We start from the raw sequence: 21,921 nt of genomic DNA, 5'->3' as shown, positions 1-21,921 counted from the left end.
CATCCCCAATTTAACATGAAAAAGCATCTACTACACTTCATATACACTACTAATAAATAAAAAAAAAATTGGAAAAGATCAGACCCTGGACAGACTGCAAAGAGTTTCCCCTTCAGACATGTGCAGAAGACAGAAGGCCTCACACCAAATCCCTCCTGTGCTCCATACCAAACCATGCATTACATCATGTATTCAATATACGAGCTCAGCTCATTATCATGACTTAAAGAGAGGTCTATAGTTTCTTGGACAAGAAAGGGCATCATCCAGCATAGCTAATCCTAAGAAATATGCTTAAAATATGAACAAACAACTATTGTGCAGAGATTCTCCTGTTTCTTGTTTGTACTTTGTAATTACCACTGAAGGAAGAAATCAGGCAGAGAAAAAAAAAAACATTCATTGAGGCATTTGTGCTACCACCTACATAGCTCTCAGTAGGGACGTGTGGAGTATTACAGAAAAACACTGGCGTTTCCTCTGAGCAGTTCTGGTGGAGAAATACCTTTTTACTAAACACACAGAAACACTGGAGACCTTGTTGTCAGAATCGATTCCCACGGCCCCCAAGTTCACTTTTAATTTGTTACCAAATTCACAGTCCAAGTTTGCATTGTCACAATATACAGTAAGCTCTATCATCTCTTCATGCCAAGTCTATAAAGATTTAAACATATGTCAGACTACTCAGCACCTTTTTATCCCCAATGTTTAGTTGTGTGCCAGTTCCCTCCTTTGTTTCTCCAGTGGCTGCTTATTGAGCCTTAACACCTGTGCTGATTTGCATTTTGTCTAAATACGGATCAAAGGTTTCCGCTGTTGTTTGGGACCAACATGAAATTTAGAAAACCGTGGTGCCGCCAGCCAGCGTCTGACTTCCGTTGCTCCTGAAGTAGTGTTATTATGGTATGGATGGCCTCTGAGCGAGGCGAATGGCATTACCACGGTTTTGCGCTCAGCGGCTCACGTTACCACAGTCTTGGAAAGGGGGGAGTGAGCAGAGCGGTACTCAGTTTGTTGCAATCTGCAACCACACCACTAGATGCCACCAAATCCTACACACTGCACCTTTAATAATGTTGAATAAAATATTTTTTGTGCCGGTTTTAGTGTTACATTCTGTTTGTTACTTTGCCAATAGTTTTTCCATTATTCCACTAATCTACAGGTGGTGATGACACGCTGTTGTGCCAAAATGGATGTAAACAATGCAGGTTTTAACTTTTTCAAAAACAATTGGCTGTTTCATGGAGGAAGAAAATGCATTCAACACGTTTGTTAGATCTCAAGGATACACATAATATGTTTTGGCGAGCAACACTGAATTAAACATAAAATATTGAGATAATATAACCCAGCTCTTCTATTGTGCAGTATTGAGCTGGAAATGAGCCACGGACTTTATACACACACACATGCATCATGATGGGTATTGTGACAACATAACAACCTTTTATAGCTTCAGCTAAAAGTGAATCAGGTTGGGTGGCAGGACATAATTATCCTATTGAGAGAAAGAAACGGCTGGTGGAGCCAGTTTTGCTTTGTGAATGACTTTAATCAAGCAGACACCCACTATTCACCTGACTGTGAAATGCTTTGGCTGCTTGAAATTGCACAGCGAAGAGGTCTACTCGTCTCCTTTTCTACAAAAGGTTTAACTGCTCACCTCCCAACAGTGGTCATGATTAGACCCCCACCAACACCAAAACCGTCTGAAAGACACTTAATGCTTAACTGCACAATAAACTACAGGCTCAAAACACAGCTATAACGTTGAATCTGCACCCGTAACAGTCTTGTGAGCTTCATGAAACTGATATTCACTGTAAGGCTGCGAGATTTGATTTTAAGGGGTTTCTGTTATCTCATGCATCCCTGTTTTCAAACCTCGACATGTACCTGTATGAAAAGGGGCTCATACCCAGTGGACAACTCCGGGTCTGAGAAGTGAAGTCAATGCTGCGACTCCTCTGGTTGCAAAATAAGTCTGGCTGTATAGAAGTCTATGAGAAAATGACCCTACTTCTCACTTGATTTATTACTTCAGTAAACATTGTAAACATGAGTTTATGGTCTCAATCACTAGTTTCAAGTCTTCTTCAATACAGCATGATGTTCATTTAGTAAATTATGGTCCCATTTAGAGTCAAATAGACCATAAAGGTTATGCTTTAGGGCGCTGCTACCTTGTGATTGACAGGTCACTACCACGGCGTTGTTTGGTCTGGGAGTTGTCCGTTTTTTTGTCTTACAACTTTAACCGTTTCACTGTGTGTTTTCATTTCATTAATATTTCATTGTAAAATGTTTTGGTCGCCTAAAAATGTCTTATTCAGCGTTCAATTGTACTTAGCTCCACCCTCTCGTGTCACTTCTGGTTGCAAAAAACCAAGAAGGCGACGGCCAAAATGCCAAACTCGAGACTTCAAAACGGCAGTCCACAAACCAATGGGTGACGTCACGGTGACTACATCCACTTCTTATATACAGTCTATGCCACTTGAGACCACGCAGACAGAACAGCATTTGCCACACCGAGGCGTATGAAACTGATATAACAACACAGCGAGAAACTGTAAATTCATGCAGTGGGCACAAATATTACAGGACAATTTATGCCCAGTTAACGACTAATTCCTTCAATGTTTTAGTGCCACAAAAATTTGTTTTCACAGCAACTTGAGCTGAGCTGTGTTGGCAGGTGATTACAACTGGCTAACTGCAGCGAAAGCAGAAGGGTCAAACCGTGAGAGGTGGAGGTTTTCCTTCCAATCAAGGAACTACAGCAGGTGGTTTCACTGATTGGCAGACCTTCAACCACAAAGGACAGGCGACTCAGTGAAATCAGCTGGAAGACAGCCGTGTTCACTCTCAGCTTTCCACAGCACATGATTGGATACCTTGATATAAAGCTTGGGTTGGGTACTCCGCTGTGATTATTTGTAAAAAGCCAAAGCTTGAGTAATACACCGTACATTACGTGTGGCACAACTCTTGACCTACAGATTCCAGTTGTTAATTTCAGCCGACTATGTGGCTCTTCAGCTTTGAGAGTGAAGGAAACAAGGGCATGTGAATTCATGTGACTGAAGTTACCTCACGGCTACTTGTAAAAACTCTATCTGGGTTGGAGTAACATTAAAGAGGACAGTAGGAGGAAGGGGGGAGGAAAGAAAGAGGGGAAAAGAAAATAAGTGAACATCTGAACTGAACTCCCCCCAAATCTCATTTAGGCCAAAACAATCAGGCCGGTGAAATCAAGCAGATCTCTTAAATGCTGAAGGCGCTCACTAGACCTCCAGGGACCCTATAACAGTGTTATCAGCACTCTCCTTCAGGCCTGTTGTGAAGATATGGTTTAAACTCCCAGCGGAGACTTCAACAGTGGAAAAAACATTATGACATAATTATAAATTAAATGGGATTACAGTAGAGAGTAACAGTGTGACCTTGTTGAAGTGTAAAGTGTAGATCTACTCAGTAAAGTTATTATAAGGAAGCAGTGCCAGCTGCTTCCATCTGTCCATGCATCCATCCGTTTTCTTGCTCATCCCGTTCAGGTCACGGAGGATTGAGACTATCCCAGCATGCATTGGGTGATTCTGGTTTTCAAATTAAGGTTTTTGCAGCCTGCAAACTGCCTTGTAGATAACTGTTGCCTTATGGGGATGTGTATAGGGTGCTAATTTAACTAATAGATATCTCCATGAAACTTCCCCAGTTGATTATTTACACTAAGGCAATAATTCTTTGCATAACAAGTTTTCTGAAAATGTATGTTTAAATATGCAAATGGAGCATTATCTTATCAGATATGCGCTAATTTCCATACATTTCCAGAACAGAAAGCTGAACATTGGACGCCAGGTTCAAAATTCTTGTTTCATTTTGTTGACATATTGGAGTCAAAGATTTGGATATCTCTTTTTATCACTCCATGAATCAGAAAATACTGTCAACAGCCATAAAAAAAACCCAAAATGTGCTATGTTTTAGGGATAAAATGTTGTTATTAGAAAAACTTCATGACTGCTTAACCACCATTTTTAAAAAAAAATGTATGTTGACCATCTGTTCCTTATTTATTCCTTTTATTGTTTTATTCTATTTTGTCATGAATAGGCCTGCAACTAATGATCATTTTCAAAATTGATTATTTCTTTTGATTAATGGCCAAATCTATAAAATGTTAAAAAATGAATGAAATGCTTATCACCATTACCCAGAGCCCTTGGTGATGCCCAATTTGTCCAACAGTCCAAAGATAAGCTCTCTACATTGATATGAAACAGAGAGAAGCAGCAAATCGTCACTTTCAAGAAGCTGATAAACACATAACGATAAACTTCTGTCGGTTGATTAACCGATTCATAATTTCAGCAGTTATGACCCGTGAAGCATTTTGTAAATTGCTTTCAGACAAGCATTATTATTAGCACCATTATCATTATCAGCTATCAGTCACAATCATCTTTTTTGTTAATGTGGTCTCATAACTCATTTGTAACGACCATGAGCAGGCCGGACTAGGTTACATTTATTAAATCTGTATTCTCACTTTTCAGGCCTCTGTGAGACAGCAACTGTAACCACAGATTCTGAAGTCAGTCAATATTTACGATTGATCGCTCCCGAGGTTCTGAGGAGATCAATTTTCCAAGAACACCTCAGAAAAATGTCCCTTTAACGATCTGTAAGTCTGCAAATGACAGTACAGTACAGCTGTGACTATAGTCCTTGGAAATCCTCCCCGGAGTCAACCATGCCTTTTTCAAAACCTTACAGTAGTACACTGGCCCAATAATCGTAAGTATAGGTAATCTATCACACTGCACTGAGACATACTGGAATCAGTTCTGTGGACAACTAATCAGCCCTGACCTCTGGCGAGATCTGTTGGCCTCATTTCATGGAAGAAGACTCTGGTCATCAGTACACGTCTCAACCCCGCATCCTCACCAGCGGCTCTCCCATCCATCACCCAGGGGATGTTAGCCTGTTAGTGGTGCTGTTAAGCTTCTGTTGTAAACATTAGCAGATGCACTTAGACTGTTTTCACCATAGTGAAATGCTAGCAGATCATTACACTTTACATTCAGCTTCTTTTTTTTTTTCCACACACACACAGGGACCCCAGCCACCAGTTTAAACTGTGGTGCACTGAGTTGCTTTTGTGGTAAACTTAACTTCTTTAACCAACTGAGAAAGGTGGAGATTGTTTTATTTCTACAAGATATATACGATCAGGAAACTGCGTATCTTCAGAAAATAAAAGACATGCAGTGTGATTTGAGCAAAATGAATTGTTAAGAGTGTGAAATACCATGTTCCTGTGACAATGACGGCTGCATTAAATAGACCAACACACACAAATACAGTCAATCTCTATCTCAAAAAAGGTCTACAGCTTATTTTTTCCGTACAATAATTAAATATCTTTCAAAAACACACATAAAAATTGTTATGGTGTTAAGGCAACAGCTGCAACCAATGATTATTTTCATTGTTGATTAATCTGTTGATTATTTTCTCTATTAATCGATTAGTTGTTTGGTCTATACAATGTCAGGAAATGGTGAAAAACGTTGATCAGTGTTTCACAAAACCCAAGATGACGTCCTCAAATGTCTTGTTTTGTCCACAACTCAAAGATATTCAGTTTACTGTCATAGAGGAGTAAAGAAGCCAGAAAATATTCACATTTAAGAAGCTGCAATCTTAAACATTTTTTCTTAAAAAAAATATTCAAACCGATTATCAAAATAGTTGGCAATTAATTTAATAGTTGACAACTAATCGATTAATCGCTGTAGCTCTAGTTAAGGCCTCACTGGACACACTTGGACTGACGTAAATTATGACAACATACTGATCATTTCAAAAACCTGCACACGGCAAAAATAGATGACAGACTTGGCTGACTAATTGTACTTTCACAGCATGCAGCCACTTCACTCAAAAAGCCAGAATTATCAATAGCTCAAGCCACACATGAACATTTCATTTCATTGTGATGAAACCTTTGCAAATCCATGTGACACGATGACAAGTAGCCGGCCAAAAAGAGAATTAACACCATCAGGACTCATCATCAGTTATTGGGTCCAACCCAGCATATTTGCATACAGCAAAGTTTAAATATAGACTACTGGATGTCATATTTTCACTTTACAAGTAGGGCTGCGTAATATATCGATATTTAATCGATATTGTGATATGAGACTAGATATCGTCTTAGATTTTGGATATCGTAATATGGCATATGTGTTGTCTTTTCCTGGTTTTAAAGGCTGCATTACAATAAAATTATGTAATTTTCTGAACTTACCGGACTGTTCTAGCTGTTGTATTATTTGCCTTTACCCACTTAGTCATTATATCCACATTACTGGTGTTCATTTATCGAAAATACTCATTTTGTATTCTGTGGAAGCACCAGTAGTCAACCCCACAATTTCGTCCCAATATCGAAGTATTTGGTCAAAAATATTGTGACATTTAATTTTCTCCATATTGCCCAGCCATAGGTGAAAGTTAATCATTCCTCTGTCTTTTGTACACCTAGTTTGTTTTTAAGAAGAAAAAAATCAATTAAAATCATAAATCGGATGGGATGGGAAAAAAATCTGAGATTTAATTTTTAGGCCATATGGCCCAGCCCTATTTATAAGGTATATGCATGGAAAACATATGTACCATGGCTGTGGATACCATACACTGTGAAATGACTTCTTATGTGGAGACATTCTGTGGATTCATAGATAGTCTAACTGGGCAGGGCCTGGCTCCCCTCCCTTTGTTTCATGCAACCCTTTCCTGTCTGTGTAAATACAACACTTAAGCTCTGACACATTTTGGATTTATATTTTTATAAACACTAAATGGACATGTGCACTCACTAGTGTATATCAATAACCACAATTAGATTTTGTTTTATTTTGAAAGCATATTGATGCACTCAGATAAGCAAGTCTTCATAACCTGCATGACTATTTATTGTAATTTAAGATATGACAACAGATTTGTTATTCCATACGACGCCGTATTAGGGCCACAGTAGGTTAAAAAAAAGAAAATTACAGAGCCGGGGGAGGGGGAGGGTAATATTCTGAGAAAAAAACTCAGAATTTCAGATATTAAATTAATAATAATTAATAATAATTAATAATTCACCATAATCTGTGGTTCAACACAAGCAGTTATGGTATGTGCCTCTTCTGTGTTGTATTCCCTTCACACTGGCACAGTGACGGGTAAAACCGTCATGTGTAACTATGATAACGCAGCTTGTTCGGAGTAACGCCTTCTCAACAGTTGGTTTTTAGTGTTCGCTGTGCTGAAATAAGACACACGCCTTTGTGTAATCTAAGATAGAAGTTTGTCGTCTCTGTTTTCCCGTTACTTCTATAATATTAGTACTTGTGTTCATAAAATAACATGAAAGAAAATGTGTAGATGTATCTTTCAGGACCTTTCGCCTTGCTCAGTTTTCCAAGTTTTCTTCACGTAAATTTCTGACTTAATAATCTCTCAAATTTGTGAGTTTTTTCTCGTAAATTCTGAGGTTTTTCTCAGAATATTACCCCCCTCCCCTGGCTCTGTAATCATTTTTTTTTTTTTACCTAGAATGGCTCTAATACGCTGTTGTAATTCCACTAACCAAATAGCCACAATTCCTATACTACTGTGGCTATAACTAACATATTCTTTGCTCATATAAAATAAATGATACCCTCCATGATTTACTTGGGAGGTGATGCAGAGTCAGGATGAAAACAAACGCTGAGCCAATCACTTATTAATGTTGAGGGAATAGTAGAGAAGCCGCCTGATGTTATTACTGAGGTAGAAATTTCAAACAAGTTTGTATTTTCAAACCTCCTCAAGCGATAAATACATTCAGTTCCAGCACCTGAAATTGGCACACACCACACACACCCTGCTGTTTGTAACCTGAGATCAAAAGAGCACCTAAATGTCTAAAACCTGACCTTTAGGGCAACTCTACTACACAGACCGCTCCAGGCTGAGCTGCTGTCACTGACTCTGCTCACTGCTCACCGCATTCGCCATGACTCATGCAAACTCTTGACTCTCATCCTGAGCTGGTGACTCCGTCTGGATCCAAATGACATGTGTTTTGTGAAAAGACTGTGACATATTCCTGCATGTGAGCAATGCTTTTGTGCTCGGCGCAGCGTGCTACTGTGTGCCAGGCCCAGGCCCGCACCCACGTGATGCAACAACAATGATGTAACAACAATGACAGGGCTCCCCGTCCGTCATTACGGCTTTGTCTTTGACATGAAACAAACAGGGCACTGGCATGCAGCACAGCAGCAGAGATGTTTTACTGAGAATCAATGCCTTTGAATTGTCTGATGCATCTCCTACACATGCTATAGCGTAGTAAAATCCACAATAATCTTATTTTTACATACACAAGGCTTTTAACACTATAGGTGATAAAAAAAAAAAAATCGAGCTGTTCTATTATGTCTTCATTTGGTTGGTACACACACGTATCCATCGTTGCTAATAAACGGTAAAACTCACCTGGTCTCACTGCTCAAACCGTCACTACATCAATACATCATCCCCGAGGTAGATAAAGATGCTGCACCTGAATCTAAAATCTGCACAAACGGCAAACTCAAGTCCCATCTGAACTCCACATTAGTTCTTTGTTTTACAGACAGCAGGTTGATCCGGTATGACTAGCAGCAGGTGTTTTAGTATCCTACTATTCCATCTCATTCACATAGTGAAGTCTGCTGCTGCAGCAACAGCAGCAGTATCAAGCCAAGCTGTGGCACCCAGCCTGCTGGTTACAGCCTCTTTATTTTCTATCACATTCTCTCCCTGAGAAACCTCCACATCTATCACCACTGTAACCAAGCTCAATAGAATATTTACTTTGTCTGGCAAACATCGTCACACACACAGGAGAGAGCAGATCTTATAAACTGGTTTGAAAACAAACAGGATGATAAATTCAAATCCATTATCATAACAAAGAAATACAAACCCTGAGTCTTACAGTTATTGAATATGCTTCTGCAACATCATCGTTCAAAACCTAAACCTTATGGCGAGGTACCAAAAAGTGATCCAAAGATAATCTGCAGTATATTTTGTGTATCAAACAAACACCCTCTGCAGGCTTAAAAGGTCATTGTACAAAATTTGTATTCTCATCTTCAACTTGACTTGTGGCAGTGGTGGCCTAAAGGTTAGAGAAGCGAGCTTATAATAAAAATAATAAACTTTATTTGTACAGCACCTTTCCAAACATAGTTACAAAGTGCTTTACATAAGTTAAAATAGTGCAAAAATCAAGATAAAACAATACAGACTAAAAACATAAAAACATAGGCCAGAATAAAATGTTGAACAAAAAGTCAACAATAATGAATAGCTTGAGACCGGAAGGTCGCCGGTTCAATCCCCCGGACCGGCAGGATAAATCTGGGTGGGAAAGCGAAAAAAGAGTGCTTGCCCCTCCCTCATTACCACCACTGAGGTGCCCTTGAGCAAGGCACTTAACCCCAACCGCTCCAGTGGAGCTGCTCAGTGACCAGCAGATCAGACTGTGGTTGTACTGGGCAGCTTCCAGGTGTGAATGTGTGAATGTGTGAACTGTGTGATTGTGATCAGGGCGTTCCTGAAAAAGAGAGCATTGCTCTCAATGAACCTCCCCCTGAATAAATAAAAGGTAAAGAAGAATAATAACCAGTTGTTCATGTTGAAAAAAGTCACCATCAAAATGTCCACATAAACCATTCAGAATCATCTCAGAGTTTTCCAAACACATTTTCTCCAGAAACAGCCCCTCAAAGCTCTGAAGCTGTGAAGTGTTCAGCCATATCACAGTGAAACTCTACAGATTATACACTTATACATTCTACAGATTATACACCACGAGCAGAGAATTGGATTATGCTGCAAGGGGAGGTTAAGAAGTTTCTATGGATGTTTTGCTGTGAAAATGTGTCACCATTTAACTATCAGGCTACTCCCAGGCCTACAGGAGGAGACTGTCTGATAATCCAAAAGACAGATTTGGGGTAGAGCATCACTTCAAGCAGCTTTGTGTTTATTATTACAGTTTGAACAGATGGAGGCCACCAATAAACAACTGTTTTTTTCGCAGGGGTTCACATTTAGTCTGGCACAGTGGGCAACCTCCGGTTCTGAAAAATGAATCCAATGCAGAAGTGCCTTAAACTTGCATTCTTTCTAACAGCCAGCAGGGGGCGACTCCTTTGGTTGCAAAAAGAAGTCTGATTGTATAAAAGTCTATGAGAAAAATGAGCCTACTTCTCACTTGATGTATTACCTCAGTAAACATTGTAAACATGAGTTTATGGTCTCAATCGCTAGTTTCAAGTCTTCTTCAATACAGCATGATGTTCATTTAGTAAATTATGGTCCCATTTAGAGTCAAATAGACCATAAAGCAGGGGATGCTTTAGGGCGTGGCTTTAGATTACTACCACGGTTTTGTCCGGTACGGGTGTTGTCCGTGTTTTCGTCTTACAACTTTAACCCTTTCACAGTGTGGTTTCAGCTCATGAAAATTAATTGTAACATTTTGGTCGCCTAAAAATGTCTTCTTCAGCGTTCGGTTGTACTTAGCTCCACCCTCTCGTGTGACTTCTGGTTGCAAAAAAACAAGATGTCGACGGTCAAAATGCCGAACTTGAGGCTTCAAAACGGCAGTCCACAAACCAATGGGTGACTAAGTCCACTTCTTGTTTACAGTCTATGATCTGATATTTAATAAAACAGGATGCCTGGTTGTCTTAGAAAAAGGGAAGCTGTGTGTACGAAACACCTGTAGACAAAGCTTCAATGATCAGTAGCGGTGTGATTATTTACTCTTCCCTGGTTATAGGTCATCTACCACTCTTCACACACTGTGACTCTGAATGTCAGCCTCAAATACAGGAGCTTTTACTCACACATACTGGAGGTCAGTAGAGATTATATGTAAACTAAGGTGTGCCAAAGAGGACACAGGTGAACAGACTCCAGCTTTCACTCCAGCATCTGCATACATCCTGGATGTACTGTATCTGACATTCACTGTAGCACATTTAGTTTCTGCAGTAGGTATGGAAGTCCTGTGCCGATCCATGTTATATGAATACTCAACGTGGTGCTTTTATTTGGTGAATGAAAAATGTTTATATTTTAAAATAGCTGGGAGTAATCATAATTTAATATGCTTTATTGGCATGCATGTAACAAGGACAGTGTTGTCAAAGCATCAAGTAATAGTGACATTATAAAGGAAAAAAAATCTACTTTTCACAAAACAATGTTATAACAATATTATTCATGCTGTGTGTACAAACAAAATGTATGGCTTCACGAGTGGCTTGAAAAAGCGGTCCAGCTCGCTATCACTGTAGAGAAGTGAAAAATAGAGCTTGATTTAAAAAGGTATATATGCAGCATTGTCAGTTGGCATTTGTAAAAGGACCATTCAAAGTTGCCCCGTCCTCCCTGACTCAATGAGAGAGAAAGAGAGCGCAGCTTTGGTGGAGCAAGCTATAAAGTGAATGCAATCAAAATATTTGGTTCTTAACTAAATGTAAGGTAAAGTGATTGCAGTATGTTTAGTGCCAATGTAGGAGTTTTAACCATATTTCCATGATTAGCAGGATAATATCGCAATTATTTTGGGTAATCCTTAATCGGTAATCATCCCATGCCAACATTGAAACATATCAATATCAAGTGATATCCCTGGGGTTGTGTGTTAAAGCGGTTGCACATTCAGTTGAACTATCATTAAAGAGAAGCTCTCTAGGCACACAGGTATGCCGCGACTCCCCTATCCTGCAGGTAGATTCTTATGGTGTCAGAATCAATAGGAATCAACAAGAAAGGAACAACATTTGCTTGGGGGGACAATTTGAAGAGGAGGTGGCATGTAGTGAGGACCCGATCCTGGACAGACAGGCTACTGAGAATGCTGTGGTTAAGCCCGGCTGGTGTGATGGTTCGACTGCAGCACGGTCCCAAAAATCTCTCCCGTCTCCTCTGCTCCTCTGTCATACATCCATCTGCTCCAGTCTCTCTCTTTTTCTGCCTGGGTCAGTGTTACACTCTGCTCAGATCAAGATTCTGTCTCCAGCATTTGTCACATCCCTGGCTCTGCTCCTGCTGTCCTCTAACGATCCTGTCTCTTCCTATTCTGTCACACCACAGCGCTATTCTGTCCATCCTAAAGAATCTCACCCATCTCCTCTCTCCATCTCACCCTCTGCCTCTCTCTCATCTTCTGTCTTCCCGTCCTCATGCTCTCTCCTTCTTCTCCTCCTACCCACACACTCATTCAGTATTCATATTTTAGAGGACATTTATGAGCATGAAACCGAGCGTGTGCATCTGCACCATTTTTTCGGTGCAGAGGAAACCTACATTTTCTCCTCGAGCCTTCCCCTGTCCCCCCCCCAACCCCCCCACCCCCACCACCCTCCTCTTCCTTATCTAGCTAATCCAGATTCTGGTTTTGGTTTCGTGTTGCTCATCTTTTTTTAGACTGAAAGCCATGTGCCACTCACTCCTACTCTCCCTCTGCCTCTTTCTCCATCTTTTTCTCCCACTGCCACCCACTCAATCCCTTTCACCTCTTCCCACTCCATTTTCTCTTCTTTCAGTTGATGTGATAGTATGTGCACTGCAGATTGCATGTGTGTGTTTGTGTATATACATGAATGTTTTTGTGCGTGTGTGTGTGTGTGTGTGTGTTGGGGTGGTAACATATGTGCTCTGCCAACCTGTCTTGTGGCATGCTGCCACAAACCATGCACAGATCTGTTTGTCATGTATCGGGTCAGATACTGAAAATAACTGCAGCAGTTTTGTCCATGCAACACGCTCCTGCAGCCACAGGATTTCAGCAGTGTGCCCAATGTATTGAGGTGCTTTAAAATAGGCACATTTTTGTATTTCTCAAACAGTTGTCTAATAATGGCATCACTGCAGAACCACATGATTTCAGTTCTGCAGCTTATGGATTTTGCAATACACGTGCAAAGTGTGTCCGGGGAGGGGAGACACACAAACACACATCCGCCCGCAAAGCACCTGCCAGATCATCAATACTGCCTCCCGGGGAATATCTCAGAGTGATGCCCTTTCACATATTTGGATCACATGTCCCATGATGCACTTGAAAATGTTAATGGCCTCGTTATCGCTCATGAACTTACTTTTGCTATGCTTCATGTCTGACAAGTGAATACACAGAGGTTATACTGGAACTCTTGTTTCCCATTTTTTCCAAACTTTTAGAATAAACAATTTTCAGTCCATTCAAAAATAATTAATCCATTATTAAATTATTGTATTTTAATTAACATGTTTTGCATTAAAATGTGCCTTTTAAGCCTACATGTATTCTGCACACAGACAACAAAATGAACTTCAATTTCAAGGGCCTGTGGCATATTCAAACTACAAGAGTATCTCATTTTGGGTTCATTATCTCAGAGAAAGAAAGAAATTTATACCTGAGCTGAATGTTTGTAGTTTAACTCCTCAGTTTAGCTGATAAATATATCAATTAATGGAAGGGATTTTCCCCTAAGTGAGTGAGTACCTACCTAACACACAGTTTCATTACAAAATGGAGAGTTTGATTCCTCGGTTTATAGTTGATGAGTGGTAAGATATTTTGTAAATATATATATATATTTTTTTTAAATCTGTTGAAAATAGAATTTCCTTTCTTCTCTCACCTACACGTCATCTACGCAGCAAACACGGCAGTACAGACGGGCTGTTAAATACAGGCCTGTAACTTTTGCTCCCAAACTTATGTCCATCGTTAGTTTAAGACTGCTGCTGATTTATTCCTTTTACATGGTGTTTGTTACAGCACAGAAGTACGTATAATGTATATCAACATGGGTTTATGATATCTATGGCTTCATATACATAAAAACAACATACACATGGTATTTATACCATGTTTCATAATAATGGCCAGAGGGTGTGTGTTATTTCCAGATAATGGCTCTGATGCAGTGACATTATTGTCCTAAATGATTATGAAAAGGCCTCTAAAAAATATAGTAGGCATTCAATGTAATGACTACAAATCCTAAAGCCTTATTATGTATTTTAACGCAAAGGCTTTTAGAGAAGCACAAACTATATAAGGAAGGGGAAGCTGAGGACAAAAACATGAAGATGAATAATTAGCAAACTTAGAAAACTTAACAAACGGCACTAACCTTTGACTAAAGAGGTACTAACAAAGATACAAGAGAAACATAAAAAACCCACATCAAACCGCCAAGACAGTTATATCTCACAGGACTTCCTTCTGTCTGCAGATCAATAACTGTATGTAGTCGTGTTATATTCCCATTCAAGCTGAGTAGTTATTTAAAAATTAACAAGCTTATTTTCTTATACCCTGTCCTGTAGACATACTCTTGATCCGAACTCTGACCATCCCTGATTTACACATGCAACAGCACACATTCCTATAAGGCTGTAGTCCAAATTATAAAGACACAAATATGAGAAATAAGTGGTAATTTAATACAGCAAAATTCTCTACTTGGCCGCTGCTTCGTCCCAAAGCACTGTGATTTCTACTGGTTAACACCCAAACACCAGCATTACGCCCTGTTCAATCATATATCTAAAAAAAGCTGTCAATATTAGAGCAGAGGAGCAAGTTTACTGGCACAAGGAGAGGTCACACATTGTGTGTATGTGCTTTGGAAAACAAAGAGGCAACACACTGTTGCCAGGCCTCCCTGGAGGCATTTGGGTTTCCACTAGGGTTGAAGCCTACAGGGATGCCAGTGAAGTGTAAACACTGGTATTGATGCAGCCTTACATGGATGGGCTTGGGTTGATTTTTTACTTAAATGTATTAAATATGTTTTGTGTGAGCTAGCCTATACTCAATAGGCTTACGGTAAGATGCAGGACGCAGTGCAGAAATCACTAAGAAAGATGTAAGTAGTAGAAGCTGGGATATATAGACTCATAAACACTCTGCTCATAAGAAACTTATCTGGTGCCTTAGCATAAAACAGAAGATTACAACAGGCCACTTTATGTGTAATTACTAACATTTTGCTCAAAAACTGTATAACTCTTAGACTGGATAGTCATATTCTTAATTTTTACATTATTAGATAAAGCTAGAGGTGCCCATTATCATCGTTGGGACAGCTCGGCATTCCCCAACTTGCTGAATGAAGGCATTTTGCACTTTTTTATTTGATTGTCCTTTATTTAACCAGGTTAATCCCATTGAGATCAAAGATCTCTTTTACAAGGGAGACCTGACAAAGATAGCAGCAAGACAGTTATAGTGAAAATAACAGACAACACATAAATTAACAACATTAAAACTTGCTCATACAAAACACTTGCACACAGACAACCTGCCCTTGCACGGGCAGAGAGAAAAACTATATCCACAACTGGAAGTCGTGAGAAAAGGAGGGACCTAATTATCAGCCAAATATTCTCAGTGTGAGTGATAAGACAGGTGCGACATTCCCCTTACTGTCGCTGTGCCAGGTCCTTTTCTTAAAAAGGAAACATGTCATCTACTGCCAAACCGCCAAACCACAAATCAAGCACAATCGTGGCACTGAATATCTGATGTTATAGCAAACTTATCGAGGAGTCAAAGGTCTTTAGTTGCACAGTTAAGAACAGGAATCCTTTCTCTGGCCCCTGAAGTGGGTAGATTTAAAAACATCCAGGAGGACAACAGGTTGTGCGAAGTATGCAAGTTAGGAGAGGTTGAAAATGAATCACGTTTTCTTTTGTACTGTCCATACTAGCCCGTTTGGGCTGGGCAATATTATTTATGTATGACACAATAATAATAAAAATAAAAATCATGTAGTCTGGATATTATATGCTTTAAGTCTGGTTAGTGGAGTCTCCTTCTAGTAATGAAAAGCTCAGTGAAGTGACCATATAGCTACTAAATACCCAAAATAAGTCAGCACCAATATTGGTAATGGTGTCTTTCATACTTTAACTGAATACTTTGGGATACTGGCAGTTTAGAGACTGCCACATCACTTTGGACTCTTGTAACTTGTCATTATGGCATTTTATACTGTAAATTTTGGACATTAGTAATGGCCCTGGCTAACCAGCTTTTAAGAGTATTTATTGCTAATGCTTATTTTCTATTTTATTTATTCTTATTCTATTCTTAATCTTGTTGTGTGCTTGTTCTATCTTTTGCTGCTGTAACTCAGAAATTCCCCCTTGGGGATTAATAAAATAAGATAAAATAAGATAAGATAAGATAGAACTTTATTAATCCCGAAGGAAATTCTTGTGCCAGATATTGCTCAAACATACAACAAAATTACAACAAGTTCAAGTGTATAAAATAAAAAAGTACTATTTTCTAGCACCAGTGCCTAATAGAATAACAATTAAGTAAGATACATTTAGTAAAATGAGTAAATAAGACAAGATAAGTAAAATAAAACAGGTGAAATAAGCTAACAAATATGTAATAATGCACATGTTGGACTAAGTACCTACCTACCTAACATGTCATTATGGCATTTTATACTGCAAATTAAAAATAACAACAACAATAACTGAACCACTGAACTATAGTTAGCTGCAGCCCTGTAGGTGTTTATATGTGCAACAGCATCATAATGTGTGCTTCCAGCAGCAGCAACAGAAACAGCAGCAGTATGTAGTGTGTTATCTCATTCAATGAGGACAGCTGCTTAAGGAGGCATCCCGCAGGCCTAAACTAATGGAGATGTGGCCTTTAAGAAATGAGTCTCAAACCAGCACTGAAAAACATGGATTAAAAAGCCGAGTCCAAGAGGCAAACTGGCATCTCTCCAGCTACCAGTTCACACTCAGTACTTGGTCCATGCAGGGACTTGAACCGGTTCCAAAGCCAAGTCCCTATGGACTGGGCTACTACTGCCCAAATACTAAATATTAAATACCAAAAATAAGTCAGCACCAATATTGGTAATGGTGTCTAACATACTTTAACTGATTACTTTTGGGGTGCTGGCAGTTTAGAGACTGCCACATCACTTTGGACTCTTGTAACTTGTCATTATGGCATTTTATACTGTAAATTTAAAGAAAATAATGAAAAATACACAATTACTGAACCACTGAATTATAGTTAGCTGCAGCCCTGTAGGTGTTTATATGTGCAACAGCATCATAATGACACAATGATAATAAAATCAAATAAAAATCATCTTGCTAATACTTTTTTTCTATCTTATTGATTCTTGTTGTATTCTTAATCTTGTTGTGTGCTTGTTCTATCTTTTTCTGCTGTAACTCAGAAATGTCCCCTTGGGGATTAATAAAGTACCTATCTACCTACCTAACATGTCATTATGGCATTTTATACTGTACATTAAAACAACATAATGAAAAATACATAATGACTGAACCACTGAACTATAGTTAGCTGCAGCCCTGTAGGTGTTTATATGTGCATCATAATGTGTGCTTCCAGAGCAGCAGCAGCAGCAGCAGCAGTATGTAGTGTGTTATCTCATTCAATCAGGACAGCTGCTTAAGGAGGCATCCTGCAGGCCTAAACTAATGGAGATGTGGCCTATAAGAAACCAGCACTAAAAAACATGGATTAAAGAGCCGGGTCACACTGTGGTTCTGGCTGCCTCTGCATGCTGCACATAGCTGAAGGCAGGTAATCCGTCAGTCAGTCAGTCTCTTCATCATCCGGCTGCTCACCTGTATGTTGACGATGCCTCGCCAAGACCCGCTGCATCGGTTCACCTCGCTCTCCCATATCCTCCCACCGAAACACTGGGATGGATGAATTCACACAAATGTCTCACCGATAATATTATAATAACCGTGCGGACGTCATTACAACGGGAGGATGAAGGGGGTACATCAAAGAGCCGGCGGAGCTTTCCTCGGTTATGAGCCACCGGAGCTGGTACATGCCATCAAAGAAGAGCGGCTATTAACCGTTTTCTAACCGCTGGAGACTAACGGCTTCTGGACGGTTGGTTTTCTAACCGTTGGAGACTAACGGCTTCTGGTGCTCTGACTGCAACACGTCGTCGGCTGGGTCAGTGAAGTCGTTTTCACGTCCCTCCGTCGGAGCTCGGCATGATGGTTTTCTATCCAACAGAAGGTAAGAGTGCCTCGGGTGTTTGGCGTTGGAAGAAGAAGACGGAGCCCTCCTCAGTAGCTTGTGTGGTGTGCCATCAGCCGGACTGCCCAGCTACTACCCGGGTAACGGCTGAAAACGGGAGGCAGCGTTTCCACAGCAGCAGCTGGCCCATCCCCTCCGATCGCCTCGGATTGTTCTCCCCGTACGAATAGGTTATTCCCCTCCTTCCGTGTTTTGGCTGCGCAAATCCCGTACAACGCTATGTTGTTACGCACACCTGACTCTCGGTTTTTTGTGTAAATGGCAGCAGACCGCAGACACTTCGGTAGATCCTGCGGAGAGAGAAAGAGAGAAAGAGCGCCACCGGTGGTTCCTGAATATCAAAGAGTCAACTGCATCTGAATCAAAGAGGGCAGTGTTGTCCAAGAGAGAGGATGCCGCTCCCTCTTTAGTGAAGTCACACAGGAAGACCCCGGGGATCTGACACTCTAGTTTGGTCCAGTTAGTTGTTAGTGTGAGGGAACTATCTTGTTTTGTTGAACAAATAGCACTTGTTTACCTTAAAGGTCCCATATCGTGCTCATTTTCAGGTTCATACTTGTATTTTGTGTTTCTGCTAGAACATGTTTACATGCTGTAATGTTAAAAAAAAACTTTATTTTCCTCATACTGTCAGCCTGAATATGCCTGTATTTACCCTCTGTCTGAAACGCTCCGTTTTAGCGCATTTCGACGGAATTGCGACGAAATTGCAACAGAATCGCGTTGCTAGGCAACAGCTTGGGTCCCTGTGTACTTCCTGTCAGCTGATGACATTCACATATACACTGCAACCACGAAATAAACTGGGACATATTTAGAATGTTTACGTTTAAAATCTGTGTAAAGGGTCTATTTGTGACATCACGAATGGGCAGAAATCCTGGCAGCTTGTTTCAAATGCTCAGTTCCTGAATACGGGCTGTGTGTATTTCTCTGTGGATTGAGCGTGTTGATACTTTCACAGTATTTATATAGGACTTAAGCCTGCTTTATAATAAAAAAACATGAAAATCTCACTTTTTTATAATATGGGACCTTTAAAGGCAAACATGTCTAATAGCATAATTGATTAGGCCTGGGTTGCGTCCAAAAAAAACCGCATAAATTACTGCTCAGTACGTCCGAAAAGATACATACTACTGTTTATTCACACAAAAGTGTGTTGAACGGTAGTACACATATTGAGTATGTAGTGCATAGTATGCAAATTCGCACAAAGCCCCCATGGCCGGTACAACGCATGAGCAGTTTAGAATTTACCCAAATTACTGTTCTTTATGTTTACCACGTGGTTACCCTGGTTACCACAAGGACAGCAACGCAGGCAAAGCTTGACTTGTGTGGCAAATAAACATTGGTCTAAAACGTACGATGGAGTATTAGGGCCACATAGAGGAAAAATAAATAAATCGGAGATTTCGAGAATAAAGTCATAGGTTTACGAGATAAAAAGTCGGAATATGAGAATAAAGTCATACATTTATGAGAAAAAAAGTCATAATATTATGAGAATATAGTCATAATATTATAAAGTAGTAATTTTACGTGTTATTTAAGAGGGAAAATAGAGCAGCGAGCCGCCTGTGTGAAAATGCGGAACGTGGAGCATCTTGTGAAGTTATACTTTAGTACAGGTTTCACAAATAACGAAATACTTAATTTTTTAGCACATCAGCACCACAGAATCATAACTATCAGGACCTTGAAAAGATTATGCAAGAAAATGCGTTTATTCCAAAGAAAGAACCACACGGACCAAGGGGAAATTGCCTCTTTTGTGGAGGAGGAGATTATTTGTTTTTCTCATAAAGTTATGACTTTATTCTCGTAATATTACAACTTTTTTTCTTGAAATAGCATGATTTTAATCTCAATAAATTACGACGTTTTTCTCGTAATATTATGACTTTATTCTCAAAATCTCAGATTTTTTTTCCCCTCAATATGGCCCTAATACTCTGTCGTAAAAACATATACAAAATCTACATTTTAAATTATCAAAAAAGTCATGTTGTTCACTGGTTATGTAGCCTACGACCTTTACATTGACATTCTGTTGCTAGGGCAACAGCTTTGATCCAAGTGTACTTCCTGTCAGCCACTGCATTAAAAACATTGCAACAGGAAATACGAAGGGACCCATTTAGAATGTTTATGTTGTCAAGTTCGAAAAGGTTTGTATTTTACGTTTTGTAGTTCTTGCCTATTTACAGTTCATTTATGTTGTGTAACATCGCCCAACTGCAAACACCAAGGGATATTTTTCATTTCAAAATGTATTTTGAACATGTAGAATACAAAAAAAATAAAAATAAAAATAAAGAAAAAGAATGATCATACCAACAAGTGGACAGTCAGAAACAAGTATTATTTACATACAATGAAAAGCATAAGAAAAATAAATTGTCAACACTTGATGCCTTGATTTACATATTCGAAAAGGAGTGAGAAGAAGTATAAACTTATTTAATCCCACCCCTTCTCCATAAGTCAATTATTAATTATTAACCAGCTTCCTTATTGAGCCATACATATACTCTAATTAAATCTTCCTAAATTTGTCTAACTATAATTGTTATTATTTATAATTATTCTAAATATAATTATTACCTTCAATCTGTGTCATACAGAAATATATATTAATTACTGATATAATTACCCTTATCAAAATATAAATTGTTAATAAATAATAAATAATAATAAATAAAATAATAATAAAATAAAATAATACATTATTTCAAATACATATTTGGTGAGAAGACACTAATGGAAATAAAAAAGGGAGGCAGACTTGTATGTTTAATTTTGGAGTTCGATTTGTTTTTGGGTTAATATCTGCCTCTCTTTGGCAGTGTGTCTTTTGTGTAAACCACATCTCACCGACAACTCCGTGCTTTACAGATTACTATCTTGACATACTGCAACCTTCTTCGGATCATCGACGTACACTGGGCGTGGACCAGCGTCACTTCATAAAATCTACACATGCAAGTAGGTGTACTGTCATCTGTCAAAAATTAAGGCGTGCGAGTGAAAGCTATGCCAACAATCTATTAAAATAAAGCTCAAATGAATGTGAAAACCCTCATCAGAACTCTTCCTCGTCCAGTCACAGAGACTTCTCACTTTCACACACAGACTCTCTGACCTCAGGGCGGGCTCCAGGTTACATATCCTCTCTGAAAATAGATTCAAAGCTGTGTGTCAATTGCAACAGAATTCACTCTGCATATTTGTCACATTCATCACATTACATAACACACATGTGTATAAACAGGGCCAAATGTGATGCAGGGTGACTCCCTTTCATAGAAGAAGAAGACATGACTCATAAAATGATCTTATGGGAGCTGACAGGAGATGATGCTGAGTGGTGTCACCGGGGCATGATGCTGAGTGGTGTCATGGGGTATATGTGATGTGAAAAAGGGAACCAGTTTAATTCTGCCCCGATTTCATAACATGGATCTGTCCTTGTAGGCTTACTGTATTTGTGACCTCTTTAGTCTGTTTGAGTGCCGTCAGATTTGTTGTTGTCAATCAGTGGTAATGCCCCTCTGATATGGCACATGTCTTTTTCAGTTAGGACAAAGAGAGCTCTCACTCAATGCATGCTGGGTAAGGTCGAGCCTTCACAACTCTGCACAGGACCGACAGATATAGTAAATGAATGGACAGAGGGAGAGAGCAACTAATGTGGTTACCCGCAGCATATGAACATTAAAGAT

General features: G+C 39.4%; 1 protein-coding gene across 1 annotated transcript in view; it reads right to left on the bottom strand.

Moving 5' to 3' along the window:
- The window catches only part of dagla (diacylglycerol lipase, alpha), a 47,132-nt gene extending 28,805 nt beyond the window's left edge, over positions 1 to 18,327 (bottom strand). Inside the window, exon 1 of the mRNA XM_074616469.1 lies at positions 17,761 to 18,327. The gene's annotated coding sequence lies outside the window, so the exon portion shown is untranslated. The remainder of the gene's footprint in view (positions 1 to 17,760) is intronic.
- Positions 18,328 to 21,921: the final 3,594 nt, after the last annotated feature.

Source organism: Sebastes fasciatus, chromosome 2 (assembly GCF_043250625.1).
Source record: "Sebastes fasciatus isolate fSebFas1 chromosome 2, fSebFas1.pri, whole genome shotgun sequence".
Classification (NCBI taxonomy): Eukaryota; Metazoa; Chordata; class Actinopteri; order Perciformes; family Sebastidae; genus Sebastes; species Sebastes fasciatus.
This window is presented reverse-complemented; position numbering and strand designations above follow the sequence as displayed.